This window comes from Hyperolius riggenbachi, chromosome 5 (assembly GCF_040937935.1).
Source record: "Hyperolius riggenbachi isolate aHypRig1 chromosome 5, aHypRig1.pri, whole genome shotgun sequence".
Taxonomy (NCBI): domain Eukaryota; kingdom Metazoa; phylum Chordata; class Amphibia; order Anura; family Hyperoliidae; genus Hyperolius; species Hyperolius riggenbachi.
In genome coordinates, this window is record NC_090650.1 from 367,467,530 (window position 1) to 367,495,257 (window position 27,728).

Sequence of the window (27,728 nt, forward strand, 5' to 3'; positions counted from 1 at the left end):
ACAGAAACTGCCCACTTCCTGAACTCCGCTGCATAATTTTCAACTGGATCCTTGCCTTGCCGCAACGTCTTGAGCTTCCGCTCAGCGGTAGAGGCAATGTCCGGATCATCGTAAATTATAGCCATGGCTTTAAAAAATGCCTCAACCGAGGCCAAAGCCCCATCTCCTGGCTGGAGATTATATGCCCAGGTCTGAAAATCCCCTGACAACAGAGTCTTAATAAACGTAATTCTCTGTGCCACGGTTCCAGATGAATTAGGTCTCAACTCAAAGTATGATAACACTCTATTCCTAAAGTTCTGAAAGTCAGATCTGTGACTAGAAAACCTCTCGGGTACAGGCATACGTATGTCTGTGCTAGGAGGAGATTGCACTGAGTTTATAGCTGATTGAAGTTCCTAAATAGCCCCAAATAGCTGGCTGATATGGGTCTGTTGGTTCAAAGTTACCCCAGAAAGATTGTTTACCGCGGTACTAGTCAGGACTTCAACATGCCTATACAGTGCGTCCATTTGTTTTGGGTCTGCCATTCTGTAACGATTGGTGTCAGCACGCAGAGAGAATCCGATCATTGGTGATCTGCAGTATCACCAAGAAGGCAGATATATACCTGATTATTGATGATCTGCAGAATCACCGATAATACAGATATATCACTAACCTCTGGACACCTATATAGTGTGTGTGTGTTTGGTGCAACAGTAATAACTTTGAGTGAGGACCACCCGAGGAGCAGGTGGTTCTTGGCAGTATGAGAAATACCTCCCTTTGGAAGTGCAGAGATCTTGCAGCAGCCTGAGACATCCAAGGGGGCGGAGTCCCAGGCTGAATAGCAAGAAGACCCGGTGGCTAGTGACCCCTGGAAGATGGGTGTCACAAGCAGGTCTGGAGAATAACACAAATTATAATATAGTTCCCTAGTCTTGGATGCGAGGTCCGTGGTCTCAGCACCCTGGAACTAGTCTGGAGCATAACACAAAGATAATACAGTTCCCTAGTCTTGGGTGTGAGGTCCGTGCTCTCAGCACCCTGGAACTAGTCTGGAGTATAACACAAATTATAATACAGTTCCCTAGTCTTGGGTGCGAGGTCCGTGGTCTCAGCACCCTGGAACTAGTCTGGAGTATAACACAAATGATAATACAGTTCCCTAGTCTTGGGTGCGAGGTCCGTGGTCTCAGCACCCTGGAACTAGTCTGAAGTATAACACAAATGATAATACAGTTCCCTAGTCTTGGGTGCGAGGTCCGTGGTCTCAGCACCCTGGAACTAATCTGGAGTATAACGCAAAGATAAACAGAAGTAATCTGGCTCAGTGTGAATTCCCAGGTCCTCCTGGTTCAAACACACTGTAGGATCTGACTATGGTCTGAATGCTTCCACGTAAGTGTTCGCAATGGCAGACAACCAGCAACTGACAAGCAAGCTGTATATATAGTTGCAGGACTCAGCCGACCCGCCCGAGCCACTCAGCCAGTCAGGAGTCCAGCAGGAATCAGCTGATCGTCTGGATCAGCTGATACCTCTGCTGCTGGTATAAAGGTCCTGACTTCTGGCGCGCGCGTGCGTAGCTCTCCATCCATCTGTGTGAACTAACAGACCCAGCCACACCAGACGCATGCTGCTGCGTGCAAACCGCCGCGTTGGACGCGGAAACAGCCGCCTTACTGCCAGTAAATGCGGCGGCTTTTCCGCGATCTCTCACAAAGGGGTTATACATTTTATCTTGTGATGCACAAACGTGTCCTACTTAATGTGGGTTATTGTATTATTCTAAAGTATTAAGACACATTTTCTAAGAAGAAAATATCCAAAACCATTGTTTAATCAGACATAAATAATAGATAGGGTTGTTTTTTATATGTACCGCTATTGATTTGCCTCTCAAACTGCATTTTTTTAAAATAGCTTTTAAGATTTATGATCTTGACAGGCATTTTACTGGAGCAGAATGGCATGAAGAAAAATTGCTGCTTAATATTTACACTGTCATTTAAAAATGGATTTAATGCATCCTCAAATCAGAGTGAGCTCAATAAACAGAATATCACTGAAGTTCCAGGCTGAATATTTGAATAAGTTTTAATATGTTAGTATAAAAATAGCTCTTCATTGGAGCTTGTGAGGGGCTGAAAATGGATTGCATTAGTAGAGTTCTATCTAGAGGAGAACTAAACTGATTTTACACTGGCACCATTTTCATGACAATGCCGAAGTTTTCGTATTTTCAGAAAGAAATATGTATTGAAGTCAATGACAAAGTGAAAACCTAATTTCTGCAGCTATGGTCTCTTCTACACCTATGAGGACTATTAGGGCATTACATCAAATGGCCTGGGCCCCCACAGGGGCAAAACTAGAAGGGAGCAGTCCGTATGATCGCGGGGGGCCCAGAGATGTGGTGGTGCCCAATTACTAACCTTCCCTTCCATCTATACTTCAGATCAGGTATTTTTGTCGCTACACTTGTTGTGGGTGCGAAGATCATAATGACCCCCCTTTTTATGACCCTTGTGAAATGGGCCCCAAGACCGTGAAGGGTACCGAAGGTAGGCAAGGGAAGGGGTGTGAACATTGGGGGGCTCCATGAATTGTAGTTATGCCACTGGCTCCCCAGCAAAATTATGATAGCCCCCCACCCAGCCCCAAGGTCGTACAATCCATTCTCCCCCGTAGTGGCCAGCTGTTTTGCTCCACCTCCCACTTGTGCAGAGTAATCGCTGGGAGCACTGTGTTATAGTTATCTAGTGCACGCTGCATCTAGTGTCCTCTTCCTCCGAGGAGCCACTCACTCTGTGCTGCGACCCTGGGGCTCCTAATGGCCATGAATTGGGAATTTCAGAATGTCGGCATGCAGCACGCCAACGGGCATCCTTTACATGACTTCAGGATTGCTATCATTTACTTGCTGGAACCTGATTGGTTGCTTTGGGCAACAATTCTATATTTACTCCATGTTTATCTGCACAGGTCTTGATATATCAGTTCCAACATGTTTTGTTAATGACCAGATAAACATGACCACAGGCCTGTAGCGTAATGTGCTGGATAATGGCATTGAATCTGTCTGTGTCGCTCCCTTCTCCATCCATTAGGGGTTAAAATAAATAGTGACTTAAATGCATTCTGCTAAATAAGCTAGTTAAAATAAATCCAACTATTATACAGATTATGGAGTCTTATTGCAAACTCTTAATGGAAAACAAAGTTTTACTGTTCATTTGCTGTAACATTGCCTATAATGATGCATGAAGAAGCTTGAAAGTGGAAAAAAAATGCAATTACAATGTTTTATCTAATAATCTTATTAAGCAACATGGAATTGTGAAACAGATGAGGACTTCATCATAACTGATATATAAACTGACTTCCCTCTGTACATGCCTGAATTCTGTCTTTGTTATATAACATCGAGTATCAATTTAGATAAAGCCAAGTGCTCCAAATCGTGACTTTATGTGTAAGTTTGGAAAAAAAACATAATGGCAATTCCAGGACACAGTTTGTTAAGGGATTAACTTTATGTGGTCAAGTACTGAAGATTTATGCCCAGTGTTAATAATCGCAGCCAGGATTTTGGTAAAATATGATGATACATAACTAAGCCCATATGTCTACTGAGTGGCTGATAGCCATGAAGGGACCCTCTCGGTGTACAGGTGTGCTATCACTGGACTCTTTTGTCTTTACTTCTCTTTCTTCTGTGATATTTGATAAATCGATTCAATGTGTGGAAAAAGATCTGCATTATAGCAAGTGTGAAAGTGCCATTGTCTGATTCAAACCAGTTGTACCTTGTAGATTTGAGGTTCCAATGGGTCTTATTGAAACGTTCTGTCTATGTAATAAATATATTCCTGTGTTCGTGGGTGCTATGTTTTAAATGGTCAAAACATTCAGCAGTGGGATCTGTGAGATGTTGGATATTGTGGGAGATAGTTGACAGTCACAGGAGTTGACGTGATGTTTCAATAAAGTGGGGTGTCTGGTTACAAAGTTTTAGGCCCATTTTACACTTGCCCTGCAAACCTGCGTTGCATTACCCTGTTTTACCACCGGGAAACGCAGAGGCAAATCAAGGCAATGCTGCCACTTACGAGTTCGTATTGCGCTGGGAGTGCCCGAACCATTGCCGAGCCACTGCAAAGTCAACAGCACGCTATTGTTGGACTTTTGTGGTGATGCAGGGGCGACGATAGTATTGTAAGTCAGTGGGTGACACAGGAATGTTGGCGGGGAGGTGCAGCAAGCTTGTGTGGAAACCAGGGTTGTAACGTTATGTATATGACCCTGCCACAGGGTCATATGATTGACATTTTTGCATTGCGGTGTGATGCGATGGGGAGGGCCATCGCACTGCAAATGCACAGGCCAGGTGTAAAACCAGCCTTGATGAAACCATGAAGGGGACTTTTTGCTGTTTTTTTTTCACATAACTTCTAACAACATCACCAGGATTTCCTGTTTAGAAAGGCATGATTGAGAGAAGAAGGTGGATTGTATTGCTGTTTATACTATCTTGGTCATTTGGCAGGTGGTTTGAATTACAAACTTCAGTAAGCATCGTGGATAAACCTGGGGCTCCATAAATGGACTAAGGCTATTCAGGCAGATTGCAAAGTACTTTTCTTTTCCTGGCTGGGGCTACTGGTTTTGAGGCCCATCAAGGGAGTCTCAGCTGTTACTTAATTGCTGCATTTGGTGCCCAGTTCTGCATCGGCTGGCCATGCACTTAATATGGCTGCCAGTGGTGTGGTTGGAGCATAAGGTTTGAGGCTAGTTCCCTGATCTTGTACTATGCCAGGGGCGTAACTAGGCCCCACCGGGTCCCCCTGCAGAATTTCTGAGCGGCCCCCCTGCAGAATTTCTGAGCGCTCCCCCCCTCCTGGGGCCCGCTCGGGCCATTTTGGGGGGCTGGAGGGGTCGCAGCATGAGGGGAGAGCTATGACCACATTCGGTGGGGAGGGGGGACGGTCCCCCCTCCCTCACCTCGGGCTCTCCCCTCTGCGCTTCCCTCCAGCATCAATACATTTGGGTATGCAGGCGGCGGGCAGTGGCAGTTACATACCTTCTGTGCGCTCCAGCGTGGATATTCCTCCCTCTAGTGTCTGACGCGACTTCTTGTTTATACAGGTCAGAGGCTAGATAGAGGAACTGCCGTGCTGGAGCGTACGGAAGATATGTAACTGGACCGTCCCCCCTCCCCATCGAATGTGGCCATAGCTCTCCTCTCATGCTGCGACCCCTCCAGAGCTTCTGTTTGGGTTCAAGGTGCATTTGTAGTTCCTGGGGGGGCTCAGCGCATCTCTGATGGAGGCCATTCGGAGGCGGCCTGGTGTTGCGCTGATCCACCTTTTGCGCGATTTTCAATTTTCGATTTTATTTGATTAGCCGCACCCAGGCTATGCATATACATAGGTTAGGATTTAGTTAGTGTTAGGCCCCTCCCATGGAGGATTCACTTCTTCGCAGTGGGAGGGACGAGTACTTAATAGGTTGCATGCAAGCTGTTAATGGAAACCAACATCCTCCTCTAGTGGTAGACAGGTCATGTGTATGCTCGGTGTGTATTCGACCCCACAGGTGGGGCTTGCACTCTTTTGCAGGTAGGCACTAGTCTGTTTTTAAGTAGCGCTGCTCATTTCCTTGCTATGTACTAATGTAATTCGTTTTTGGTCAGCTGCTCCCACTTAACAGCCATGCTTTTGGTGTATATGCAGAGCTTCTGTTTGGGTTCAAGGTGCGTTTGTAGTTCCTGGGGGGGCTCAGCGCATCTCTGATGGAGGCCATTCGGAGGCGGCCTGGTGTTGCGCTGATCCACCTTTTGCGCAATTTTCAATTTTCGATTTTATTTGATTAGCCGCACCCAGGCTATGCATATACATAGGTAAGGATTTAGTTAGTGTTAGGCCCCTCCCATGGAGGATTGACTTCTTCGCAGTGGGAGGGACGAGTACTTAATAGGTTGCATGCAAGCTGTTAATGGAAACCAACATCCTCCTCTAGTGGTAGACAGGTCATGTGTATGCTCGGTGTGTATTCGACCCCACAGGTGGGGCTTGCACTCTTTTGCAGGTAGGCACTAGTCTGTTTTTAAGTAGCACTGCTCATTTCCTTGCTATGTACTAATGTAATTCATTTTTGGTCAGCTGCTCCCACTTAACAGCCATGCTTTTGGTGTATATGCAGAGCTTCTGTTTGGGTTCAAGGTGCGTTTGTAGTTCCTGGGGGGGCTCAGCGCATCTCTGATGGAGGCCATTCGGAGGCGGCCTGGTGTTGCGCTGATCCACCTTTTGCGCAATTTTGTTACCATACTTGTTCACAGTTTAGTAGATCAAAGTATTAAAGGCACAAGAGTAGTTGGACAGCCGTACAATTGCCATTTTTATAAGGGAATAAACATGGCAACCTCCCTTTTATTATAGGGTAAATTTAGGGTAAATTTAGGGTAAATTTAATGCAAACAGATCTGCATCTAAAACTACAGTGCCATGGCTGTATGATGAAATCTAACCTATTATGTTGAAATAAAACCTATTATATACTATTATATAAAGTAGTAGTGATCACCACTGTGTTTGCCTGTATAAAAAAATCAGCCCCCCCCCCCCTTATAGAGTGCCTAAGGTACTTCGGGTAAAAATGTCAGGCCCTCTCTTAATGATGAGATTAAAGATTAAACGTTCTGCACCATTACATCACGCTCGCTGGTTTGACAACTCTATAAAGGAACTAAAGAAACAGGGACGCAGACTGGAACGAAGGTGGCGCAAACATCAGTCCCCTGATGACAAACTTTCCCTAATTGCTCACCTGAAAAAATATCACACGACGATTAACAAAAAAAAGTCCTTATTCCTGTCTCACGAAATTGCAATTGCAGCCAACAGATCTGCCCAACTCTTCCGCACGTTTGACAGTCTCTGCAATCTATCTTGCAGGAAATCCAGCATCAGACCTTCACAGGAACTGTGCGAGAAATTTTCCCACTTCTTCTCAGACAAAGTCTCCTCCATACGATCTGTCATTCAATTCACAGCCCCAGAAACCCATGCAGAGCCATATAACAGGTGCAAAAATAGCCTACCACCATGGTCTGATTTTAAGGTAATCACTGAAAAAGTCATCTTGGATATCCTCTCAAACCTTCGCCAGACTACCTGCGATCTAGACCCTGACCCCACTAAGTTCATGTTGAAATGCCCTGAACTATTTGCACTGGCATTCCACAAAATAGTCAACGGTTCCTTAAAAGAAGGGTGGTTTCCCTCCAATCTGAAAGAAGCAATCGTCAGGCCACTACTCAAGAAACCATCCTTAGACCCAGATGCTCTAAACAGCTACAGGCCTGTCTCTAACCTCCCCTTTCTGGGAAAAGTTATTGAAAAGGCTGTCTACCTCCAACTTGAAGCCAGGCTCTCCAGAAACAACATCCTTGACCCTCTTCAATCTGGCTTCAGGAAATATCACAGCTGTGAAACAGCCCTCACCCAGATTTGCAATGATCTGCTCATTGCAAGAGACAAGGGTCAATGTTCCATCCTGATTTTGCACGACCTCTCAGCGGCTTTTGACATAGTCGATCATGAAATCTTGCTCAACAGGCTACAAGAGTACTGTGGCATAGATGACATTGTTCTCCAGTGGTTCAACTCCTTCCTGGCTGGCAGAACACAAAGGGTAGCCTTAGGGCCCTTCCTTTCCAACCCTGTACCACTAAAATACGGTGTACCTCAGGGCACAATATGGAGAAATCATACAAAAACATGGCCTGCCGCCTGACATATCATTGCTATGCTGATGACACCCAGCTATATTTGTCATTCAAACCTGGCATCACAGACCCTACTCCACAAATAAACTCATGCTTAGCTGAGCTTCAGGAGTGGATGAATATTAATTGGCTAAAACTTAATGCGGGCAAAACTGAGGTTCTTGTTATCGAGGGCCTGGGCTCAACAGCAAAGCAGCCCCAGTCTCAACCAACACCGCTAAGGATAGGGAGCTCAGACCTGAACAACTCAGACTGTGTGCACAGCCTGGGAGTACTGATGGATGGGAAATTAAGCTTCAGGAATCAAATCTCAGCTGTTGTGAAACATTCCTTCTTTCATCTAAGGAATATTGCAAATATTAAACACCTAATTCCTTCAGAGGATTTTCCAACCCTAGTTCATTCCTTCGTCACATCAAGGTTAGACTACTGCAACTCCCTCTATACAGGCCTGCATAAGAAAGACTTACGCTGCCTGCAATTAGTACAGAATGCCGCCGCAAGGCTGTTAACAAGCCAACCCCGCCATTGCCACATAACACCAACCCTGTGCTCACTCCACTGGCTACCGATAAAATGGAGAAATCTGTTTAAGATTGGCTTACTGACATTCAAATCCTTGCACAATCTGGGCCCTGGATACCTGAAAGACTTGTTGCAACTGCATCACACCTCCCACAATCTTAGATCAAAAGGACGTAACACCATGGTCACCCCCAGAGTCTACCTCAAAACCTTTGGAGACAGAGCCTTTTGTCATGCTGCCCCTACAGTTTGGAACTCCCTGCCACACCCAATCAGGACAGCTCCATTCCTGGAAGCATTTAAGTCTAAACAGAAAACCTACCTCTTTAGTCTGGCATTCATGAACATCTGACTATCTCCTCTGTAACACAACCCAGCCTGCAACCCTGTATTAATCTGAGACACAACTATGCGCTTTGAGTCCTATGGGAGAAAAGCGCTTTACAAATGTTATTGTATTACTGTATAGTATGAGGGAAGGGAGGAGGTGGGGTCAAGGTTAAATACTTACCTGTTCCAAAGTCTTCAGGTCACAGGTGAGACTCCCCCTTCCCCCCACATCGGCAGTACAGTTGTGGCCATGTTTCCAAGGACTGCCGAAGCTCTTTGGAAATTTCTGCCTGCATTACCGTGGCCCGCCAAAGCTCGCCAGCAACCAATTTGGCAGATGGGTGTGGCCAAAGCCTTAGCGGCAATTTTTTTTGAAAAAATAGCAATCAACTGCCTGGAAAGATGACGCCAGAACAGGTAAGAACTTAACCCTTACACCCCCAATACTCCATCATTTAGAAAGGCTCTGTCATTTCTACCTTAGGTACTCTTAAGAACACCAGGTTGCCATGTTAATTGAAAGCGGCAATTGGTAGCATCCACAGCTTTTTCTTTACTTATACAGAAGTTTGGATTAAAATCTGCCAAGAATAAAAGTGCCTACATCAACTTGTAATGCAATGATTACAATGCTTGGTGGCTACTTTTTAAAGCAGTGATCTTGCTGTGCCAAACGTGATGAACAGGGTAGTTGAAAAGAAAAACAAGTCCTCCTTTCTGCTTTATTGAAACTATTGGCACTTTATACTTTACGGTGTCCAGGTTGATCATCAGTTCATAAATTCATAAAGAAATATATATATATATATATATATATATATAAATATATATATATATATATAATACAACAGTACAACAGTATATATATTTTTCAGGTGACCTGCAAATTACCATCTTTGTCAATGGTCTTTGCTGTGCTGTGGTTTAGACATTAGGCACCTAACATCCTCTTTAACACCTGATGGTACTTCAGTTCAGCATCAGATGGTGGCTACAGCTCATGACGACAGACAATATTTTCTTTTGTTTACTGATATCAACCGAGGGACAAATCATCTCCAATGGACAAATTATATCCAGTTCTTTCAAACACAAATGCTCCATCAATACTGTTATTGCCATTAAAGGTTAATGGAAAAATTCTGTTATGCAAATTGAAGAGTGCTCAACTTTACAAGTACATGCAGACTGGCACCAACAACAAATGAAATGGTATAATTCTGAAAACACAGTATGTGACCGTCTTTATTACACACTGGCTGTAAGAGCAGAGCAGAGATGAAGCTTTATCCACAATATTTTAATTGCTGAACCTGGTGAGTGGTGGGTCACTTAACTGCCTTCCACTTTCCTATATAGATGTTCGACTACAGCACAGTGAAATGAATAGCACTTCAGTTTCGAGCTATCACGCTATTGTAGAAAAGCGGTATTGGAAAGTAACACTGAACTGAAACACAAAGGCAAATCACACCATCGGGCATTTGGGGAGAAGGTAGAGTAAGTTTTAATGAACAACTTTTTATTTTTAATGAACATCTTTTAATCTGTTAAATACAAAATCTCTGAAATTAAAAAACAAAAACAAATTCAAAATGTAATTTTTTTGGTTGGTCACAAAGAGCCTGATCCAATTCACTTTTTCTCCTAAGTTTTCTCTTAGGTGATATTTTCAGATCTTGGCAATAAAATACATTTTAAGCCACCAGCAAGCAAGAATAATTATGACAGTACCTTTCCAACGACTTTTTAGTACTATTTCAGTTGCAGAGTATTGAAAGATTGTTTTAAGTAAAAGAAAAAAAGAAATCTCTTAGGAGAAAACTTCTAGATGAGGCCCAAACTCTTCAGTTGGTGGCATTTTATGCCTTTCGAGAGAAAAGATTTCAGAGAGACCAGCAGTGGTGTGGTATCGATATCGGTAGTATAAGTTGGAATAATCTAGGAGAAAAAAAACAATACCCACAAAGGTTGGATGCAAAAACTTGCAACCACTGTATAAACCTATATGATAAAACCATCCATGCTTGATATTCCAGGTCTGCTGCTTTGAGTTGTTTGAGGGACATATAATTTGTTAAAAAAAACTATAAACCCCCCAAACAGGATATGAACTTTCTAAACAGCACAGGGGGTGGCACCCTGGGAGTATACTGTTATAATTACCATGACTTATATACATCTTTTAAAGAACAAACCAAGCATGCAGCTAATCTAGTCAGACTTCAGTCAGAAACATTACTGTTATAATTACCATGACTTATATACATCTTTTAAAGAACAAACCAAGCATGCAGCTAATCTAGTCAGACTTCAGTCAGAAACATTTGATCTGCATGCTTGTTCTGGGTCTATGGCTAAAAGTATTAAAGGAAAAAGATCAGTAGGACTGGCACACAACTGATATTCAAAAAAGGGATGATGGGAAGGAGGGGAGGGGCATGTTTTCATTATAAGCAACTTTGAGGATAATATGGGAAAGAGATAAATCATTATAGCTTTCTGGAGTTTCTTAGTGCTGGACATACTATTACAGAGTCACAAAAGCTTATTTTGGGACTTCCAACGGTGACATTCTATTCTAACAGCCCACACTTTGTTCTGCATAGAATCTAGGCCTTTGCTGGTGTATCTTTAGGAAATGGTATTAGCCGTGCATTGGACTGCTCCCCAAGAATCCTATATGTCAACACAGGCAATGGACAACTCCTTAAATGGCCCTACAAGACTTCTGATTGGAATCTGAAGATCTAGTGAGTGATCTGGATTACAAGTGAGGTGCCTGGCGACCAGTAATGAATGAATGTGGCTAACTGGCTGTTTTTGTTTCGCCCTAATTTTCTATAGTTTCCCAAAACTGAGGATATTTGTGAAAATATATGAGCATGGGAAAATGCTTTTTTACCAAATGCATCTAAAGTACGCCTGAAGTGAATAAAAACAATTTTTTACTTACATCAGTGGAGGCAACTGGCTAGCCTCTGAATGACTAAGAGGTTTCCCGAACATTCCTACAGCCGATCACTCCAGTGTATGATCCCTCTATACCTAACCTATTCCACTTGTGGCAGCTGAATAGGTATCTTCAAGTCCCAAGTGCAACCATGGATAAGGCTATCTAAACAGGGCATGTATGCAAAAATATGCGTATACCTAGCAGAAGAAAGTGCTAGTGCACAGAATCAGGGCCGGATTACCGACCAGGCAACAAAAGCAGTCGCTTGGGGCCCCATTCAGAGTCAAAGGGGCCCATCAGCACATAAACCAGCCATTGCCATCCTGTCAGCGGTGGCTGGTTAAAGGGACTCTGAGCAGTGCAGTAACTATGGAAAGATGCATATCATTTTAAAGCTCTCTTTCTCCTCTTTCCAATGATATATAAACCGCCACCCTATGCCTTTTAGTTTTTGCTATTTTCGCGATCGAAATCGCGGTCGCGGCAATTTCGATCGCGAAAATAACTAAAAAACTAAAAGGCGTAGGGTGGCAGTTTATCTATAATTGGAAAGAGGAGAAAGAGAGCTTCAAAATGATATGTATCTTTCCATAGTTACATTGTATTACACAGGACGACGATTCAGCACAATGCAATGAAATATAAGGAACCCAGGGGGATATAATTACAAACATCATGCTGGTAGGTGTGAGGATGTAATTCATTAGCTGTGGGTATGCTTAAAGGCATACCCACAGGCACTGCTCGGTGTCCCTTTAAGGGCTCTGCCTCTGACACAGGAGACCAGGGTTCGAATCTGGGCTCTGCCTGTTCAGTAAGCCAGCACCTATTCAGTAGGAAACCTTAGGCAAGTCTCTCTAACACTGCTACTGCCTATAGTGGCTGCAGCTCTGGCGCTTTGAGTCTGCCAGGAGAAAAGCGCGATATAAATGTTATTTGTCTTGTCAAATGATGGCGTGCGCTGCTAATTGTGTTCAGAGCCAGGCTCTCCTCCTAGGTCCCCCTCCTGCTACTGTGCGCTCTGCCACTGCCCACTCCTCCCTCCCTTCCCACAGAGAACCACAGCTGCAGCAAGAATGATAGTAACAGATGGCAAACGCTCATTCACCTATCCATGATCCAAGCGATAGAGATCCCGTCATCTTAAACCCATCTGTCTCTTCTACAGTGCAGCCGCTCGCTCTGAACTGCCTGATTCTCAGATCAGACAGGAAGTAGGAAGTAGTAATAGTAGTAGTAACAGAGCGGCAGCACTCTAGAGGAGACAGATGGGCTCCGGATGACGGGACCTCTATTGCTTGGATCGCAATAGGTGAATGTGAGTCATCTGGTGCTGTCATTCTCCCCCGTTGCGGCTGCCTTCTCTGCTGGACTATCGTATTCACTGGGATGGAGGCTGTATGGTGGCTGTCTAGTTTGTGAGGAAATCGGTTGTTCGATGGTGGGGGTGGTTATGTAATTCTGTCTGGGGAACGGCTTCCGGTTTGGCGGTGTCCAGAACTTTCTGCTATTGCCAGGCTGGAGATGCAGGGGGAAAGTGCTGCTGCTGTGATATCTGGCTCCCTCTTCACAGGGGTGCCCCAGCCCCTGAGTGCAAATGTCTCAGCCATTCATCTCTCACTCTGCATTTTGCCGCTGCTATTCCCTGCATTGTGCACCCACAGAGGAAAGCGGGCTGTTGCCCATAGCAACCAGTAGCTCAGCTGCCACGGTGTGTGCAGCATGTTGCTGTGCAGCTGCATCTTCTGATTCTATTACGACATGATGGGGGGGGGGCCCAAATCAGTTACTTTGCTTAGGGCCCCATTTAGCCTTAATCCGGCTCTGCACAGAATGGAGCCATGCACAGGTGGCTTCATTCTACTCTGCATGTGTGGACCTTACTCATGCATGCCCAGTCTGTACACGCTCATCCACAGCTGGGAGCACAGCCAAAAGATGAAGAGGGACTCTGCGCTGGAATAGTGGGCTCTATGAGGATCCAGAAGGTCTCTGCGCCATCCACAGGCTTCATACTACTGAAGTGTGTATCTAACCTTTGTTTTTCTAAATTACTTCAGGTGCACTTTAAGTCCATAAGCAAACACATTTTGAAGAAAGTTCTAATTTTGTATTAATGTGTATCTATGAAAAATCCATTATATATTTTTGTGAAAACGTTCAAGTCAGGCAAAATGATTGGCGAAAATTAAAGCTCATCCCTGCTGGTGACAGATTTAAAACTTGGATGAACTTTCATGCTATGTGTCATCTGAAATATCTCCAAGTGCTGTGAAAAGAGTTTGTAGTATATTTGGGAGCTACAGGTATGATAGCTGCTGAGGGACTTGATTGAATGTGCGTGTATGGAAAAAATAAGACAACTGCAAAAATGGTCAGTTTCTCAGGTATTACCTATTTGTAGGTTCACGTACTGAACTGAACAGCTTTGCCTTAGTTTTTACGAACTGTTGATAAAAACATTGTTCTTAGCATAATTTATGAATGAGTGACAACACGTTACCTTAAGAGAAATGATACAGTCTTGGCAGAACTTGAATAATTCAAATAATAAAAAAAAATCCCCTGTTCACTCAAACAAAATGGAAATAAGTTTTGACTAAAGAATATTCAGAAGTCAGTATCTGGTGGAATCAAGTGATTTGGAATCATGCGAATAGGTATGCTCTCCACCAGTTTTTCACATTGGCTCAAGTACACCTTCATAAAACCCGTTCTGCTCAACTTTGCTTGATGGTTCATGCGCATACAACTTTCTCTAATTACAGATGTTCTCAATAATGTTCAAATCTGGATTTTGTGCTGACCTTGATTTGGTGATCCTCAATCCAGGTCTCCATCCCCCTGATGGTGGGGCATAGCACATTGTCCTGCTGGAAATACCAATCCAGTCATAGCAGAAGGAAATTATTTTTTTTGTAGTAAAACTGTGTATGTGGCTTCATTCATTTGTCCACCCTTCACAAAGACACATGTTCATGGTTCCAGCCTTGCTGAAGCACCCCCAGATCATCACTGATCCTCCTTCATATTTCACAGTTGGTGGAAGACCCTGTAGGCTGTAGGATTTCTAACTGTATCCTGTGCTAATAAAGCCAGGATCGGTACTTTCACTTCGTCACTCAAAAAAACCTTTCTTTCCATCTCCTTTGGTCAGGTCATGGTCAGTAGTTATTTTTAAATTCCCTATTACCATAGACATCCTTCTAGTAGTGTTTTTCCATCCAACTGATCACATTGCAACAGTAGATTGTCCATTATCACATGTATCTGCCATCGGCATGACGTCACAGCTCTATGAGCTGGTCAGGAGCCAATGAAATCCGCGATCACTGTGAGCCAATTTCATTGGCACACATTGATGACAATGTCAGGTGCCAATGAAATCGGCTTCTGACTGGCTCACAGAGCTCTGCCGTCATAGCAACGGCAGAGCAAGTGGACTGGGACGACAGGTGAGCATCGTGATCGGCAGTAGCAGCGATTCTATGCAGTGTAACATCAGAGAGCCCCAGTTTTTGGGGCCATCGGTCTCTTGTTCTTAAAGGGCCAGAGACCGCTGGTACTACAGTGGTTAAGTGATCTTTTAAAATGTATTGTAAGGGATGGAGAAAAAGATGTTCGAAACCAAACTGCAGTAAGTGATACAGCTTGTACTTGGGGAATACTTTTGTTTAATACGTCATGGAAGTCCTCTTTAACTGTTATGCGTTTAGAAATGTGAAATATTGTTTGCTGTTGTAGTTACTGCACTTTGTCATTTGTCTGTGAGTGCTGCCTTGAATAAGCCCATTTGTGTGAAATGTGTCTTTGTCTATTAGTCCGCGCATACATTCAGCACAACGTCCACATCTGGAAGCCGTGTGACAGGAAGTCCAGGGCTCTCTTGTACATATATTTCATTTCTGAAAACATGACATGATTTTCAAAAGCCAGATTGTGACTAAAAAGCTAGAATGCTGTTTTTACAGAAGTGTATAAACTTGTCAAATCAGATAGCACTGTTATTACTTATAATCCTCACCTGGAAACCAATAAATAATATCCAAGAAGGTACAATCAATCTTTGCAGATGCATTTATTTAAGGCAATCTGTTCTCCTCTGTTAGTGCAGACTCTGATACATCCAGAGAATTCTAATCTAAAATAATATTTTTCACTTTTTACAGAATATTTATGTAAAAGGAAACAGTAATATTTTTGTTCCCTGAAATATTATTAAAGCTTCACCTGTGCTGGAACATTATGGACCAACCTGCGTTCTTGTTTGATTTTTTGCTTAGAGTGCCATAAAACTCTAAAATTGGGATGATGTGCTTAATAAAGGATTGTTTCTATTTAGAAAAATAAAGTACACAGAGTACCTGAATTGGCATTGGGGTGTATGCGCTAAACAGCAATAAAAATAATGACATGGGTAAAACTTTACGCACGATGAGTAAAATATAATGCATCGTGTTTCCTATTGTTTCTTTTTTCCTAGTCATTTTTCATATCTGTACCAATTCTAATGATATCTTTTAAATTACCTTTCAGGAAAATGGGGCCTTAATTGGTAGCCACAGCCACAGGATTCTGGCCTTTTCTTGTTTTTCTTCCCTTTTCCCTACCTGCTTCCCTCCCCCTGAAAGTGTGCAGTGTGCTCCGGTGTAGCCTGTGGGACATTGGTGCAGGTCGTGGAGAGTTTCTGGACCTGGATTTTTTTTTCTCCTTGCCGCTAGCTGGACCCATTTTCTGTGCAGGCCATGTGGAGTCCACCGCTGCTACCCAGGAGGTCGGAGGCTCTACTGAGGTTGGAAGACACTGCGCTGATCGGGACACCTTTGGCCTTGCTTGATGCTGACTCTTTCCATTCATCCATCGGCTGCTGCTGCCTGCTCAACTGCAGCAAGGACACCTTTGGTTCAGCCCCTCTATGATGCCAGCCGCTAATCTGGAAGTAAGGGCCATGGCGGGATGCTTCTGTGACAGCCAGATTATCTTGACCAGCCCTGTCGAATGCTGCCCAGGATTTGGGACCCATCATAGAAATTAACACTACTGCACCTTTTGAACTAGAACACCTTGGCCAACACTGCCAGATGCCAGATGTCAGCAATTGGGATCCTCAGCTGCATCAGCCATCACTGCCAGTTTCTTTCATGAAGAACTGGGCCATCACTGCTGAACCTTCGCCTCCCTCTCCTCCCTCGATGTCTCTTCAGGGATAACAGATGATTTTCAAAGGCGACTGCTGGTGCCGTAGAATAGCAGCCTCGGCTGTTTGCTTTTGGACATTTACCCCCTTACTCTCACCATCCAATCCACCCCCCTTCCAGAACCTGTATGAGCATGTGACTGTGATGCATGGGGGAGACCAGCAGCACTGAATGTAAAATGTAAATATTACTCTGGTCCCTGCGCTACTCTGCATGTGTGTCTGGGCCAGGTGTGTTCGTGGGGTATGGCGGGGAGAAGTTTGGTTTACAGGGGGCCCCATGACAATTTTGTAGGGGGGGGCCTTATGGGCTGTTGTTACATCCCTGGATGTGTTATTATTATTATTTAGTATTTATATAGTGCGAACATCTTACACAGCGCTGTATACAGTATATAGTCTTATCACTGACCCTCAGAGGGGCTCACAATCTACTCCCTACCATTTCATATGTCTAGGTATGCATAGTGTAGTGTATGTATCGTAGTCTAGGGCCAATGTAGGGGGAAGCCAATTAACTTATCTGTATGTTTTGGGGATGTGGGAGGAAACCGGAGTGCCCGGAGAAATTGGCTACACGGGAAGAACATACAAACTCTTTGCAGATGTTGACCTGGCTGGAATTCGAACCCAGAGACCCAGCGCTGCGAGGTGAGAGTACTAACCACTATGCCATCGTGCTGTCCATGTATGGTGACATTTAGCCCACAAAACATGTGTTGAGCTCAATAAACATTTTGCCTTATAACAGCTACTATGGATTTTCGGCAGTCCACTCTTTCCTCGATTTTAAATTGTTTTTAACTGTTTTATATTTATAGCATCTTCTTACCTAGTTATACTTAGTTATACCCGTTTAGATGTACAGCAACATGCCATGCATCAACCTATTTGGAGAGTTCTCCTTATCCACTGTATAAATAGAGCAAATCCTGTCATATAATTTGTACCGCAAACATGGCTGCCACCGCAGTGCAGGTGACAGGAGTGCACCGAAGTAGACAATTCTTCTAACTCCAACTTTTTCTTGTACTTTATTTTTTAGGCCAACTTTGACACTGGTCAGCAGAGATTAAACTTCTACGATATATAGTACTTGCAGGAGAACAAATTGGGTAACATATTATAGTGACAATTTTTTATTGCTATTAAATCCCTAACCAGAGAATATAGCTGACAGAAATATGAGCAATAAAGAATCACTAAATCAAGAAAAAGGAAGAATAATGATCAGAAATAGGCCCACCAGCCTGCTCCCTTATCCGAGGTGCTGGAAAAAGGTTACAAGAGTAAAAACCACCGAGCCGTGAACTGTAAGCAAATATTTACAATTCTAAAGAAATCCTCCTAGCCGTGTATGGTGCAGTTTCATGCCACCGTGCTGCTAAACAGGTGTATGCTTTTTCAGCCCATCCGCTCTGCAGCTTGACAGCACACTACTATTAAATGCACAGTATATAACCCTGCCTGTCACTGCTGATATATGGCCGTAAGATTTCCATATCCAGACTTTATGGAAAGCCATACACCCTCTATTTCCTTAAAGTTTTCTGAGCAGCACTGACTTGCTGCTGTCCAGACTACAGTAACAAATTTGTTCTCCGAATCTGTTATGTTTAATGAGTGCATTACTGGTGCCATGTTACAGAACGTTTTCCATCAGAGCTTTCTATATTAAAATCAGCACCTCAACAAGGTGGGTTCAGTAAAAAAAGGTTGAGGTCCCCATGGCAGAGATAAGCTGATTTTATCAAATGGATACCTGGATCCGAATGCCCTAAAACCTTTTCAGTAGTTAAAGGAAACCTTAAATGAATACTGTAAGGGGGGGTCCTGTGCCCGCGCAGCCACTCCCCAATGCTCCGGCCCTGCCTCCGGTTCACTTCTGGAATTTCATACTTTGAAGTCTGAAAACCACTGCGCCTGCGTTGCCGTGTCCTTGCTCCCACTCATGTCACCAGGAGCATACTGCGCAGGCCCAGTAGGGTCTGTGCCTTTGAAGTACACTCCTGGTGACATGAGCGGGAGCGAGGACACGGCAACTCAGGCGCAGTGGTTTTAAGTCTGAAATTCCAGAATACTTGAGGCGGGGCCGGAGCATCGGTGAGTGGCTGCGCGGGCACAGGATGCCTGCGGGGGACCATTAGAAGCCCCGGGTAAGTTCAACTAACTTTTCCACAACCCCCCCCCCCCCCCCCCTACAGTATTCCTCTAAGTAAGAGGGATATGGAGGCTGACATATTTATTCAATGTTAAGCAATACCAGTTGCCTAGCAGTCCTTCTGCTCCTCTACCTCTAATACCTCTAATACCTTTAGCTATAGACCCTGAACCAGCATGCAGATCCGATGTTTCAGACAAAAATCTGACAAGATTATCTGCATGCTGGTTTTAGGTGTGTCTGATTCAGATACTGTTAATGCCAGAATGATTAGCAGAACTTCCAGGCAATTGGCTTTATTTAAAAGGTATTGCTTAAAAGAAAATAAATATGGCAGCCTCCATTTATTTCTTGCTTCAGGTTCCCTTTATTGCTCTAGTTTAGGCTTGTGGTTTTTTTTTGCATATTGAATGGAATAAATCACCAATTGCATGGCACATTAACCATATTTGCATTATTATTCCTCATGCAGACTCATAGAAAAAGGCAGGTTAGGCTCAAACTGGATTCCCACTTGTTCATGGGCCCCATAACAGCTGCAGTGGATCCTATGACTATTGGTACTCCCCTACCAAGCACTTAAGTAAAAAGAAAAAAATGATCTCACTACAGTGAATGGGTAAGGGGTCTAGAAAAAGACCCTTGTACTCATTGGCTAGAGTGGAGGGCCTATTTGCATGAACCTTCTTTTCTCCACTAGCGTGAACCCTCATCCTCAGGGCCGGATTTACCATAAGACACTGTAGGCACGTGCCTACAGGAGCCTGATGATGGAAAGGCAGCGCCAGATGAGAGTGTAAATGAGGGGTTACTCTCCCTGCTCTCGGGAATTCCACCTACGAGATCTCCCTTCAGTCAGGGGCACCTCTAGCTACTTAATACTGAGGTTTTTCTAGTTACCTAATACTTTGGGGCACCCCTAGCTACTTAATATTGAGGTTACTTCTGGCTACCTTAATACTAAGGGGCATCTGTAGCTACCTATGACGGGCAAGTAAAGTAAGGGAGTAGTAAAAGCTGGGACAGCCAGCACACTTGTGGTGCGGTTTGGTGGAGGTTTGTAGGATCATGGAGGGCAAAATCTAAGGTGCCAGGACATCGTGTCTATAGGCTCCTGTGAGGTAAATCCGGGCCTGCTCACCCCTTCATTACAGAGCATCCCCTCTGGACAAGGAGAGTATCCGAAGTGCTTCTATGTCCGTGGTGGACATAGGAGCACTTTGGATACTCTCCTTGTGCGCACAAAGCATTGTAAAGGAGGGGGGATTGTTTTTCTCCCTTTCAGGGCATCCACCAAACTATTGAGCAACATTAAGCAGCTAATAACGAGCGCTTGGGGACACTTGCGCTGATTTCTCCCTGCTCATTATCAGGTCATGGAGGGAAAGCTTGTAGGTCTTTTGAGGAGGACCTCATGGTCTTTTTTTTAATTTATTTACTATAAATAAGAAAACAATTCTGAGCTGACCAATGTTTATTTTATATTACTAACCAAAGTGCAACTGGACTGCGTGTTCTTAAACAAGTATTCAAGTGAAATTCCTCTATGGCTAAAAAAAAAAAAACTATTCCTTGCTACACAAATGTTTTTGCATTTTAATGTTATTGCAACCTTGAAAATATTTCCCTAGTACAATGTATGTGTTTGTCAGCATGCACACAGCTTATGCTGTTGTGTGTGCATGGTGCACTTGGACACATAACGTTAGCTCCCTTGTGCGATTGGTAAGATGCACTGTCTGTCCCAGGAGAGGACATCAGGATGTGTGCTCCTAATCCATTGATAGGTTTGATGCAATGAATGTGTTTGCATGTCTGCACTATGCATGTTACAGGGCCAGAGTTAGGACACCTATGTTTACCTGGGTACTTCTGCACAGTATAGGTGACTAAGCATAAGAATGCATTCTTCTGGTAGTGGCTGGATAGTGTAAGTAGTGGCTGGATAGTGTAATGGTTAAGGGCTCTGCCTCTGACACAGGAGACCAGGGTTCGAATCTCGGCTCTGCCTGTTCAGTAAGCCAGCACCTATTCAGTAGGAGATCTTGGGCAAGTCTCCCTAACACTGCTACCGCCTATAGAGCGCGTCCTAGTGGCTGCAGCTCTGGCGCTTTGAGTCCGCCAGGAGAAAAGCGCAATATAAATGTTCTGTGTTTGTTCTGTGAACTAAAACCCCGGCTTTTAACTTAGCTGTAGGGATAACAGTTGTGCCTGGATGAGTGAATCTGTGAATGCATTTGTTTGAACATTTGCATGAGAGTGCAAAGGGTTAATAGATTTTTGCTAGTACAATGTATGGCGCCAATGTTTTGGAAATGTGCATTTTTTTCAGTTTTGTGTTAATTACAAGCCCATAATTTAAACAAAATAAAGTTTATATATCCTCTTGACATACTGTCCAAATTAAAAAAAAGTTCAGTCCCTAAGGCAACTATGTATATATTTTTTTTATTGTAATTTTGTTTATTTTATTATTTTTTTTAAATGCAAAAGCTTTATTTGGAGAAGCAAGGGGGACCAGCACCCAGTGGGGAGATGATGTGTGCTAAGCGGAATAGATCTCATGATCTTCTGGGGTAAAAAGTATGCAGTGAAGAAGTCTGCAGCACCACATCTGTATTAAACCTCTTTTAATGTTGTCAAGATAAAAAGATAGCCATGGACAACGACAGACACTGTTTTGGACAGACTTGTCCTTTCTCAAGCTGTGTAGGCCTACACAGCTTGAGAAAGGACAAGTCTGTCTGAACCAGCTTCTGTCACTGTCCATGGCTATCTTTTATTTTGACAACATTAAAAGAGCTTTAATACAGACGTGATGCTGCAGACTTCACTGCAAAGTTTTATTTAGCTAACTATGGTAGAGTGTGGGAGGTAAGTGGGTTAACTTTAAATGTATGTGTAGCTTTTTTGTTAAAACATTTTAAGTAGGTGTAATTTTACTATGTGGCCACAAGATGTCCTCACACATTATTTCCCTGAGCATACTCTTATTACAGGAACAGACAGTAATGGGTGGACGTGACCACAGGCAGTTCATTGATACCGGCGATTGCTGACAAGTGGACTTAGATTAACTGCGCTCCTATTCATCTCCCCTCTTATGATTGAGGCAAGAACGCACGTGGGAGCAAGTGGGAGTGTGTTGCAGCAATAGACGAATATCTACACCCCCGGGACTTCAGATGGAGTTTCCTAGGGCATAGATATACTGCACAAGGGGCAGCAACTAGTTAAGTTTTTAAACATAACATAAAACTGTGGGATATCTTAAAGTCATTTTAGGAGTAGCATGCTAGGTTATCTCATCAGTTTCTTTTCACTTATGTTTCACTTTAAGTCACACATGGGAGAACCAGTTGCTGAAAAACTGACATGAAACATATTTTTAACTGATATTGCACCTAAGTGCCAATTTATACCCAAAATTAAAGAAAACATTCCTTGTGGGAATTTAATGTAGGTAAATCATGAGGTAAAGTGAAAACAGCAAAACCTAGCGATATGAAACAAAGCAGCCATTAAAGGCACTAAAGAACTGAATGCCTCAGGCCCACTGGTAAATACCTATAGTGCTACTGTTTTCTTTGAACATTATTATTTGCCAGGCTCTCACAGGGACACTGCTCTGGGGGATTATAAGTGGTAACCCCACTGATTCTAGAAATAGTTAGCGTTCCTTTGTCTCTGTATATGGACACCCATGCATTATACTTGGGCCAGCTGCAAGATGGAGAGGTTAGCCTGATACCCAGGCTGCACACTGAGGTCACAGAAAAACAACTGGAAGACTCCATCAACTGAACAGCAATACAAATATTTATGCTCCCTGTGCACATACACACATTACACTCTCTCTATGGGGAGGATTCAGACAAAAGCATTTTGCTGTAATGCATGGATTTCTCACATTATACTGCACAAGCAAACATTTATATGCATTAAGTCTTACCAAAATGTGATGCCTCTTAATTATACAATGCATAAAGTAATGGGTGAGTAAGCAGATAACAGGTGCATTTGAGCTTGTGCTTTTTGCTTGCTCTCTTACTATTTTATGTATTATATGAGTAACAGGTATTATGCTTTGAGCGGTAAGACTTTTCATGTGCATAAACCTTTACTCACATAAAATAATATATGTATATTATCATTAATAAGTATATATACAGCACTAGATATGGCCCGAACGGTTCGCCAGCGAAAGGTTCCTGGCGAACTTCCGGGGTTCGCGATCGCGGAGAACAGCAAACTTTTCTGGAAGTTTGGTTCGCCCCCATGGTGCATCATGAGGGTCAACTTTTACCCTCTACATCATAGTCAGCAGGCACAATGTAGCCAATCAGGATACACTCCCTCCTGGAGCCACTCCCCCCTTATAAAAGGCAGGCAGTGTCAGGCTTTTCACTCACTCGTGTGCCTGCATTAATTAGAGAAGTGAAAGCTGCTGCAGACTCTCATAGGGAAAGCTTAGTTAGGTTCTTGTAGGCTTCTTAGCTTGCTCCTTGCTGATTCTTATTGCTAAAAAAAAATGCACCCCTCAACAGCTCTTTTGCGAGCTAATCTTGTTCTTGTGATCTATTTTTTTTTTTGTGTGTGTGGCCCACTGACACGTGTGTTGCATAGACAGCCTTGGTAATTCCTACTGTGTGTGCCACTGCCACTGCCAGGCCCAGCACATTCAGTGACTACCTGTGTGTGTGACAGGTGCACATTGTAATACCCATCACTGCATATACCTACTACCTGTTGTTCACTTCAGTGCACCCACCTACCTACTTGAGCACATGCAGTATCACTGTGCCTGTCCGGTACCTGTGTGTGTGTGTGTGTGTGTGTGTGCCAGGTGTACATTGTAATACCCATCACTGCATATACCTACTACCTGTTGTTCACTTCAGTGCACCCACCTACCTACGTGAGTGCACGCAGTGTCACTGTGTCTGTCCGGTACCTGTGTGTGTGTGTGTGTGTGTGCCAGGTGTACATTGTAATACCCATCACTGCATATACCTACTACCTGTTGTTCACTTCAGTGCACCCACCTACCAACGTGAGCGCATGCAGTGTCACTGTGTCTGTCCGGTACCTGTGTGTGTGTGTGCCAGGTGTACATTGTAATACCCATCACTGCATATACCTACTACCTGTTGTTCACTTCAGTGCACCCACCTACCTACGTGAGTGCACACAGTGTCACTGTGCCTGTCCGGTACCTATCTGTGTGTGACAGGTGCACATTGTAATACCCATCACTGCATATACCTACCTGTTGTTCACTTCAGTGCACCCACCTACCCACGTGAGTGCACACAGTGTCACTGTGCCTGTCCGATACCTGTGTGTGTGTGTGTGTGTGTGTGTGTGTGTGTGTGACAGGTGCACATTTGTAATACCAGTCATTGTATAACTGTTCACAGTACCTGTGTGACCGCACGTTGTGTAATATCCGAGCATACCTGTTAACTGCACCTGTGTGAGAGCTGCACATTGTATTGTAATACCAGTCACTGCATACCTTTCGCTGCATCCGTGACGGCACATTGTAATATACCTGGCAGTCAGTGCATACCTTTCACTTGAATGGATGGCAGACTTGCCCTCCATAACAGATTCTCGTTAAAGGTAGTAAAGTCATTTAGTAGTGTCATATACAGCAGGGCCTCAAAAGTCCTCCTGTATTGTTATTTTTTGTCACTACCTCGGGACTTGCATGTCATGCCTGCTGCCTTCCTCGGATGTGTGGTGGTAGCCGTTTCTCAGGCTCCAACTCCGGACCGGAATCGAACCCTGACTCCCCGGCTGTGCGCTTTCTTTAACAATGGTAGAGAAAGAACCATCGACAGTATGAGCAGCGATGGACTACTGGATGCATAGGCTTGTCCTGTGGCCAGAGCTGTCTCAATTTGCCATCCAACTTCTGTGTTGCCCTGCCTCAAGCGTCCTGTCAGAAAGGACCTTGAGCGCAGCTGGAGGCATTGTCACTGAGAAGTCGCCTAAGTCCCAAAAGTGTTCAGTACCTCACCTTTATCAAAATGAATGAGGCATGGATCCCGGAGGGCTACTGCCCGCCCGAAGAATAAGTCAGTTCCCACACACAGCATCTCTGCCTGCACGCCATGTGACTGCCTGCCCCAAGACTAAGTCGCTCCCCACACAGCATCTCTGCCTGTACGCCATGTGACTGCCTGCCCCAAGACTAAGTCGCTCCCCACACAGCACCTCTGCCCGCAGGCCGATTGACTGCCTTCTCCGCCACCACCAACAGGGTCCAGAACTCCAGGTGGATTCCTGAATTTTTAAGGCCGCTGCTAGCAGCGGCCGCTATAATAGTTTTTCTGGTGTGTGTACATGCCTGCCTAAGTTTTCTGGCTGCACTGCAGCTGCAACAACAAAACAAAAGGCATGTACATGTGCCAATCCCCTTTGTGATCATTACCTTGCCGCGGTTAAGGGGCTTGCGTATCACAATGAAGCAATGACCGCTAGCTATATGAGTGTCTCGGGGGGGGGGGGGGTTGGGCGAGGCACACCCAAAATAATAAGGTTGTTGCTTCATTGTGGACAGACCAAATTTGATCAGCTGTACAGTCACTGTTCTGTCATTCAGCTACCTCATCTCGGCGACCATATGGGCTGGAAAGCCGCTATCACCTGCACTCTCGTCATGGTGCGCATCAGTCCAGCACAGCCGTCACTACACAAACAGCTGTTTGCAGTCACTGCATATCTTTCACTGCATCTGTGACTGCACATTGTATTATACCTGGCAGTCAGTGCATACCTTTCACTTGAATGGATGGCAGACTTGCTCTCCATAACAGATTCTCATTACAGGTAGTAAAGTTGATCAGTGTCATATACAGCAGGGCCTAGAAAGTCCTCCTGTATTGTTATTTTAGGTCACAACGTCAGGACGTGCATGCCATGCCTGCTGCCTTCATTGAATGTGTGGTAGCCGTTCCTGCTCATTTGCCCACAGCGTGCCTGCTGCCTTCCTTTGATGTGTGGTGGTGGTAGTCGTTACTTAGGCTCCCACTCCGGACCGGAAACCAACCAGGATTCCCCGGCCATTTCCCGTGGTCACCATGCTACTAAGAAAGTACCATCGAAAGATTCACACAGTTGTATGAATGGCAGACTTGCCCTCCATAACAGATTCTCGTTAAAGGCAAGTGGTGTCATCTCTGGCACACAACGCTGGGTCAAGGGTCCATCTAGCCACAGAAGCCTGGTCTGCAAAGCACGGTCAGGGCAGGTACATTACTTATACAGCAAATGGGTCCTTACTTGGATGTGTTGTAGCCGGTTCTCAGGCTCCCACTCTGGACCGGAATTGAACCCTGATTTCCCAGCCATTCACCGTGGTCACTCACAATGGCAGACTTGCTCTCCATAACAGATTCTCGTTACAGGTACTTAAAAATTCAGGAATCCGCCTGGAGTCCTGGACCCTGTTGGTGGTGGCGGAGAAGGCAGTCAAGCAGCCTGCAGGCAGAGATGCTGTGTGGGGAGTGACTTAGTCATGGGGCAGGCAGTCACACGGCGTGCAGGCAGAGATGCTGTGTGCAGGGACTGACTTAGTCTTCGGGCGGGCAGTAGCCCTTCGGGATCCATGCCTCATTCATTTTGATAAAGGTGAGGTACTGAACACTTTTTTTTACTTAGGCGACTTCTCTTCTCAGTGACAATGCCTCCAGCTGCACTGAAGGTTCTTTCTGACAGGACGCTTGAGGCAGGGCAAGACAGAAGTTGGATGGCAAATTGTGACATCTCTGGCCACAGGTCAAGCCTGCACACCCAGTAGTCCAATGGTTCATCACTGCTCACAGTGTCTACACTTAAGGCCAGGTAGTCGGCTACCTGCCAGTCGAGACGTTGGTGGAGGGTGGATCCGGAAGCGATAACGCGTGGCGTTGGACTAAAGAATGTCCGCATGTCCGACATCACCATGAGATCGCAGGAGCATCCTGTCCTTGCCTGCGTGGACATGGGAGAAGGATTACTGGCAGTGGCACCTTTATTTCGTTGTGCTGTGACATCACCCTTAAACACATTGTAAAGCATAGTTGCCAGCTTGTTCTGAAAGTGTTGCATCCTTTCTGCCTTCTGGTGATTTGGAAACATCTCAGCCACTTTGTGCCTATACTGAGGGTCTAGTAGCGTGGCCACCCAGTACAGCTCATTCCTCTTGAGTTTTTTTATCTAGGGGTACCTCAACAGGCTGGACAGCATGAAAGACGCCATCTGCACAAAGTTGGATGCAGACGTACTATCCATCTCCTCTTGCTCTTCCTCAGTGATGTCAGCTAAGTTCTCCTCCTCTTCCCAGCCACAAACAATACCACTGGAAAGTTGAGCAGCACAAGCCCCCTGCGACACCTGCTGCGGTTGTTCTTCCACCTCATCCTCCTCCTCCAAAACAACACCTTCCTTATCATCTGACCCCTCTTCCCCAAACGACTCTTCCTTTTCCTCCCCCCTCTGTGCTGCCACAGGTGTTGAGGAATCATCTGCTTCTGCTGAGAAATGATCCCACAACTCTTCCTCCCGTTCCTGTTCCTGTTCACGCTCCTCCACAGCTTGATCCACCACTCTACGTACGACACGTTCTAGGAAGAAGGCATATGGGATCGAGTCACTGATGGCGCCTTCACTGCGACTCACCAGGTTTGTCACCACCTTAATGAGCATGCAGACATTTCGCATGAGTGTTCAGTACATCGGCCAGAACATCCCCATCTCCCCAGACTTTGTCCTTTGACTGTAGTTGTAGAGATACTGT

General features: G+C 44.6%; 1 long non-coding RNA gene across 1 annotated transcript in view; it reads left to right on the plus strand.

Annotated features, from left to right (window-relative positions):
• The window catches only part of LOC137517793 (uncharacterized), a 60,052-nt gene extending 41,969 nt beyond the window's left edge, over positions 1-18,083 (plus strand). The window contains exon 4 of the long non-coding RNA XR_011020669.1: positions 17,828-18,083. This is a non-coding gene — a long non-coding RNA (uncharacterized lncRNA). The remainder of the gene's footprint in view (positions 1-17,827) is intronic.
• The last annotated feature ends 9,645 nt before the right edge of the window (positions 18,084-27,728 follow it).